Raw genomic sequence first — 7,541 nt, 5'->3', positions numbered from 1 at the left:
AGAGAGAGAGAGGAAAATTAAGTGAGGAAATATTTCTATTTATATACATTTGTGGTATTTATAACTTGTGTGTAGACACTTGCCAATTCCCACCCGCCAACTCTCCCCATTACATCACATGACAGCACACAAACAACTTTTTGAACTGTGGCCCATGCGTCATGGCAGTAAAACACTAACTGCCCTCTCACAGACGGCCAAGATTGGCTACTGTGGCTGAAAAAATGCTGCCCCTCCCATCCACAAAGCGTGGCTAATTTTGCTACTTTATCCATGGATCGCTGTGGCATCGTCTAGATTCAGACTCGCAGTCTCCTAATGACAGGGCAAATATCTTTTTTGTTGCACCATTTGGAAAATGGCAAATTATACATGTTTGCAAACAGTGCTGAAAATTAGAGAAAGCCTTGTGGCCAGAATAGACCCTTCCTTGTGTTTATTATTATTATTATTATTATTATTATTATTATTATTATTATGGGGGGGGGTCATGGAATTCGAGGTCTCTGATCAGTGCTCTAAAGACTCCTTGTGGTTTGTTAGCGTTGTCTTATCCAAGAGTAATACAGCTTTGGTCCGAACTGGAAATCAAAATACAAAGAAATGCCCCCCCCCCCCCCCCCCCCCCCCCCCCATGTTTCATACTTCTAAGATCAAAAGTTTTCAGGAAACATTTTTTTTTTAAATGAAAAAAAAATGAACAACGAATAATTTCTACCCAACCATCACATGCAAAAAAAAAAAAAAAAACCAAACTAATTATCCGTATATTACTATTATGGGCTGTTCTGATTTGTTGGCATTCAACATTTTTGTGGTTTGAATTTGTAGTTCTACAGAAGTACGTTTAGTATTTTTGCGTTGTTGATTTATTTGGTCCAAATAATTCCAGCACATTTGGGCTAATATTGGAAAACCTAAATAAAAAAAAAAAAAAGGAAACTTATACTAGTCTTATACAATAAAGAAAAAAGTATCGTGTATATGTGCCCAGTGTAGTGTTAGATTCCTGTTGTTGGCGGCCAGGAGTGGAATCTGATGTGGTCTTCTGCTGTTGAAGCCCATTCGCCTCAAGGTTTGACATTTTGTGTGTTCTGAGATCCTTTTCTGCTCACCAAAGTTGTAAAGCGTGGTTATTAGAGTTACCATTGGCCATTCTCCTCTGACCTCTCTCGGCAGAACTGAAAGTTGTTTGTTTTTCCATACCATTCAGTGTAAACTCTAGAGCAGTGGTGTTCAATCTTATCCGGTGTGGGTGCAGGATTTAATTCCAACCAAGCAGAAGCCACACCTGAGCCTATTGAAAGCAAAGATCGACTGATTAAACAGGTGGAATCAAGATTGGACAACCTTGATCCAACAACCATGCCATCCATTCTGATGTTTGATGTGAACGTTAACTGATGGTCTTGACCCGTATCTGATTGGATAATTGCATGAATAAGCAAGAGTACAGGTGTTCTTATTAAAGTGGCCGGTGAGAGTATTAATCTTTGTTGATGAATGCGCGTATATAAATACTTTTGGTGATTATCTGTCAGAAAAGTGGGCAAAGGGTAGAAATTTCGGAAAGGAAAATAGAACCATATAAGAAATCCTTCGACGTTCATCTTCGCTATATTTGTGCAATCGTGACACATGGGGAGTTATCACGTAGGAAGAGATTCCATTAGAAGATAAACGGACAGAGCGAGAGAGGATGTGACGGAGGAATAAAGACTTTCGTGCCCTTTTTTTTTTTTCCCCCGTTCGGTGGCGTTGACTTCAAAACTGATTCGATTTGTCGCATCCGAAAACCCATATAGATTCGTCGAACACTTTTAGCGGATGATTGTGTTCTAACCGGGTGAGTGGAAGTAAAGAGGCTAATCCTGACTTTGTCCAAATGAAAAGCTAAATCAATGCCGGTTAGTAGGTATGTCAATCCAGATGCTGCTTTGAGTTTGAATGTCAGTCCTAGCTAAATGAGATCATTATGCTGAATGAGGATCAATAATGATGACTCTAAACTATTAGTATTGATCCACCAAATGATTAGACCTACAAATGACCCATTACAGTGGCTCAATAATAATGATTTGAGTGACAGCACACGTTCATGATTGAACAGCACACAAAATGTGCTTGGAATTAACTCGTGTATAGCTAAAACTATGCAACGATGCAACACAGATCATCGACGAAACAAGCCACGTCCCATGCTCGCACAAGTCTGTGTGCAGAAAGACAGCAGGCGTTTATAGCATCCGAACTGCAATCTCGACAATAATCCACAGGCAAACACACACGGCTGCTTTGCATCAGCTTCCCTGCTCGGTCATTCGTTAGTCACATCTGATTAGTGATCACTGATATGCACGGAGTGATTGTTTCTGCTCTGCTACAGCTGTGACAGGAAGACCAGCTGAGGTGGTCCACTCCTCGAGTGGACACAACATATGGTAGGACACAACCTCTCTTTCTGCTGTCTGTCTTCACTGCTCTTTGTTTGATCAAGAAGATGGCAGCCATTTTTAGCCTGAGGATTGGTGTACAATATACATTATACAATCCACTCGTCTATCCATCCAACTATCCGTTCATCCATCAACTGCCTCGATTCTTCTTCAAATCCGTCCCTAAAGTAGATCCTTTAGTCAACTCGTCCGTCCATCGACTCTCTTAATTATTCTCATTCATGTCTTTCTCTTTCATACCCTAAAGCAGACTTTGAACACCACATCAACTTGTCCATCCATTAATTCGCCCTCCGTCTATCCATCTATCCAATCATCCATCAACTGTTTCATCTCTTTCATATCTGATCCTAAAGCAGATCTTTTATAGCCACATAAACTCATCCATATAATCCCCCCTATTTATCCATCCATCCATCCATCCATCAACTGTCTTGATTCTGTGCTTTTGTTTTTCTTTTAGTGCCACTTTAACTCATCCATCCATCCATCCATCCATCCAATTATCCATCAACTGTCTCAGTGTTTCTCTTACAAATCTGAGCCTAGTGCCACATCAACTCATCCATCTCCTATCCAAACTCCAGCCATGCATTTCTTGATTCTGTTCTTTCTCTGCTCATTCTTTTAAAACCACATCAAGCCATCCATCCATCCATCCACCTACACACCTCTCCTTTACATCCAATCATCCATCAACTGTATTAATTCTCCTCTTTCAAATCTGATCTTAAATCCTTCATCGTTAATAGTCCAATAACATGTCCATCCATATTCATCCATCCATCCATTCCTTCCATCAATTCATGTACCCATCCATCCATTCCTTGATCCATCAAACATTCATCTATACATGTCTATTTACTCAATCACTGATCCAAACTAATCCATGCATTCATGCATTTATCTATCCATCGATCTGTCCAATTGTTCATCCTTTCATTATCCATCATACAGTCATCCCAGCATACACCCCTCTATTCATCCAACATTTCGTTCATCCTTCCACCCACCCATCCATTGGCCTGTTTTTGTCTTGGTTCCTCTCTTTCAAATCTGACCCTGAAAAAAACAAATGATTCGGTCCTCGTCTCAGGATGGTTGTGAGACCAAACCCCAGGACACCCACGAGGCCGCTGTTGGATCCTTCAACAAAACAGAGTCTTCTTCGTCAACACTTCCACTCAACACAGAATCCATGATGGATGCCTGTTTGTCTGAGTTGCAATTGTTGTATATTCTCATTCTGGGATTTCAATCATTTCCCTTTTATGAAACATTTCTTTGTTCTACAGTTCCCACAAACAGCCTGCAAATTAGATCTAATTAAATTGTAATTAACTAACAAATGGTGTATGAATACTCTGTAGCCGACAGTCTTCTTTCTCAGTCTTGCTGAAGCAAACGACTTAAATGAGGACTTGAAAGCAAAATATTCGTCTCCATGAAATCAAAGACAATATCCACTTAAATCCACGTGCTTCAAAAGTAGTGCATGTTCCTCAGTTCTTTTACAAGTATGCAGATTTAATAAAGCTCACTTGGCTTTATAATTACAGTTTGGGTTAAAGCTGAAATTTCTTTCTCGTAGCTCAGTTCACTCTGCCTTTGTTCTTTGGAGTACCCAAAAAAAAAAAAAATCCACATATGTATCAATGTCATGTTTCTATTCATTCAAATGGGATTTATATTCAGTCGAATAGACTTGTGTATCATCATTCAGAATATGCACAGGTATCACACACTGACAAAAGTCCATTCAGCCACTCCATAAAAGCAGTAGTGCTCCACGTCTGCCTGAAGTCCATTTCTTTTCGATTTCGGAGACGTTCAATTATCCCCGAGAAAGTGCTGCAAGCACGAGTGGACATGAATGAGGATTCAAGAACTTAATTTCACCGGGCTTTTTCACGATCAGACGCTTCTTGACGCCTGCAGCGAGAGAACCAGTCGCACAAAGGTCAGCCAGACAGTGAACGGCCATATTACTTCTAGCCGATGACATGGGGAATGGAAAGGAATCACTGGTCTGTTTACACTTTTCATTTGCAGGGTACACTCTGGGCTTTTTTTTTATTTTATTTCGTGTGCAGACATTTTTCTCTCTCGAAGATAGTGTGAAGAAATTGAAATTTTGGAGAAAAGACTTGCAGATCTGGAATTACACGTGGTGTTGGTTTTACGAGATATAGTAGGCCTACTGCATAACATGATCAGTGCTGTAGAATAAGCATGCTGTTAGGAAATGATCTCACATCATTTTATTTCGAAACTTAAATTGCTTTCTTGGGGCGCACGGTGGATTAGTGGTTAGCACGTTCGCCTCACACATCCAGGGTGGGGGTTCGATTCCCACCATGGGCCCGTGCTGTGGGGGTTTCCTCTGGGTACTCTGGTTTCCTCCCCCAGTCCAAAGACAGGCATGGTAGGCTGATTGGTGTGTCCGTAGTGTATGAATGGGTGTGTGATTGTGACCTGTGATGGATTGGCACCCTGTCCAGGCCGCCTTGTGCCCGATGCTTCCTGGGATAGTCTCCAGGTTCCCCTGTGACCCTGAAAAGGATAAGCAGTATAGCTGGATGGAAATTGCTTTTGTTCCATTTACTGACTGACAAAAAACTCAAAGGAAATGTAGGTTAGAATATTAAGTATAAAGATTGGGTATTTTTTACTCTGTAAGTAACTGTTGTAGAGAAAATTTTTACATTATTGTGTGTAGTGATTTTTTTTTTATACCGTAATCTTTGCTGATTTTCCTGAAGGGTGCCAATAATTCTGAATTTGACTGTAAATACATTAGGCATGCTTTAGGTCCTCTTGATGATCTTAGATAGGTAAGAGCTTGTGAAATAATCCTGTATTTCCTCCAAGCTTGCGCAGATCTGTTTGCATTCAAGCCTTAACAAGCGTATCAGCTCGCTAACGAAGCCGTGACGACAGTCGGCTAGCGATGATGAATATGTCTATTCCCGCGACACTGACAAATCCCATTTTCATTCTCAGGACTCTCCATGTGTCTAGACACATTCTATTTTCTCTCAATAAGCAGCATGCGATCCCACGCTGGAAGGGTAATTCTTCCTGTGCAAACTGCCCAGAGGAGAGGCCGCTGCCGTCATTCAGATTTAGTTCTCGCTGCTTGTGATGGGTCGTGTCTTAAATCACATACTTCTATTAAATAGGATGACACCATAGTATGTCAGAAGGATTATTGTTTCTAATATTAAACTAAAAAGTAGTCTGATGTGACACAAGATTGACTCTGTGCTATTCAGGCCAATAGTTTAAATGGGGTGTGGCTTCTGAGGCCATAAGTCAACACTGAAATGATGTCCAGGACCACTGGACAGGAGGAAGGAATACACCCTGGATGGGATGTCAGTCCATCACAGGTATTTCCTGTAATTCAAGTGCTTATGATATGATGCTAGAGGAGCAAACAAATTCGTTTAGTCATATTCTCTGGGACAAAATTTTGGATATCCTTCAAATATTCTACACTGACAATTACAGTATATTGGATCTGTTGATCACGTCTGCCATCTGATTATCATACACAGTACCCATGGCACAGAGCAGAATAGTTCAATTTTGCATCATGCTTTCAATAAGTAATCTCACTTCGTTCCCATTTATCCCAGTTTGGGTAAATATTGAATTTCCTGCTGACAGTCTATCCGATTTGCTCTCTCGATACACACCAATCAGCCATGACATTAAAACCACTTGCCTAATATTATGTAGGTGCCCCTTGTGCTACAAAAACAGCTCTGACCTTTACGGTGTTTGGCCCTTATCCAGAGTGACTTACATTTATCTCATTGATACAACTGAGCAATTGAGGGTTAAGGGCCTTGCTCAAGAGCCCAACAGTGGTAGCTTGAACTTCTGACCTTCTGATCAGTAGTCTAGAGCCTTAACCACTGAGCCACCACTGCCCCCTAAGGCATGGACCCATCAAGGCATGTACTCCACAAGACCTCTGAAGGTGTACTGTGGTATCTGGCACCAAGACGTTAGCAGCAGATCCTCCTTGAGGCCTCAATGGATCTGACTTGTTTTTCCAGCACATCCTACAGATGCTTGATCAGATTGAGATCTGGGGAATTTGGAAGCCAAATTCCAGAGGTCAGAGGATAAAAGGGGATAAGATCAAGGAGAGGACATGAAGTACATCGAGTGAGCAAGCAAAATTGGGAAAGAAAGGGGCGGCATGCTGGTTTGATTTATGATGGCCATGATTAATGGCTATGGTTCTGAGCTGTTGACCTTGAGCACTCAGTCATTACAGGTGGCGGTTTATGGGAGAATAGGCAGAGCAGATGGGATACATTAGGCCGTGCATACCAACACAGAGGGACATTTCATAGCATTAACACACTGACTCACCTCAGTGTGCTGTGGTAGCCATTTAGAGCCAACTGATGAACACTGTGATTCGGTTGTGGACTGCATGCTTAGATCCAGTGTTAAAACACTACAGAAATGTCCGGACTTTTTAGTAGCAAGGATAATTTCTTCATTTACAAGGCATAATTCTGTTCGTTTACATATTCTATCTATTTATTTAATTAATTTATTTATTTTTAAAGGAACCGTCTGTAATTTTTAGCGCCCTCTACTGCCTGGGAGGTGAATTGCAACAAAACAATTGACAAACAAACAAATAAGTACATAAATAAAATAGCTAGCCAATGTTATGAACTTGTTCATCCTAAACGATCCAGAAGAGCCTCCGGTAATCACCTAGACATCATTTAAATTTTAAATTACATGGAAAAGCAAGTATCCAATGCGAGTTCTGCATTAATGGGTACGTAGGGATGTAACTGAATGAACACAGAACATGTTCTAAACAGATAAAAATATAGAAATGATTAGGGGGCATATTACTGTTTTTTTGTTTGTTTGTTTGTTTGTTTGTTTTATGGAAAGCTTGTCAAAAAGGTTCACAAAGCATCTGGTTGAGACTAGAGGTGTTCACAGGAACTGGGGGTCCCATGAGTCGGAACAAAAAAGTCACACAAATGGGACGTTTTTACTTTCATGACACTGTAGGACAAAGAAAGACTACGTTAATTAACA

This window comes from Ictalurus punctatus, chromosome 26, assembly GCF_001660625.3.
Source record: "Ictalurus punctatus breed USDA103 chromosome 26, Coco_2.0, whole genome shotgun sequence".
NCBI classification, from domain to species: domain Eukaryota; kingdom Metazoa; phylum Chordata; class Actinopteri; order Siluriformes; family Ictaluridae; genus Ictalurus; species Ictalurus punctatus.
Note: the sequence above shows the minus strand (reverse complement) of the source record.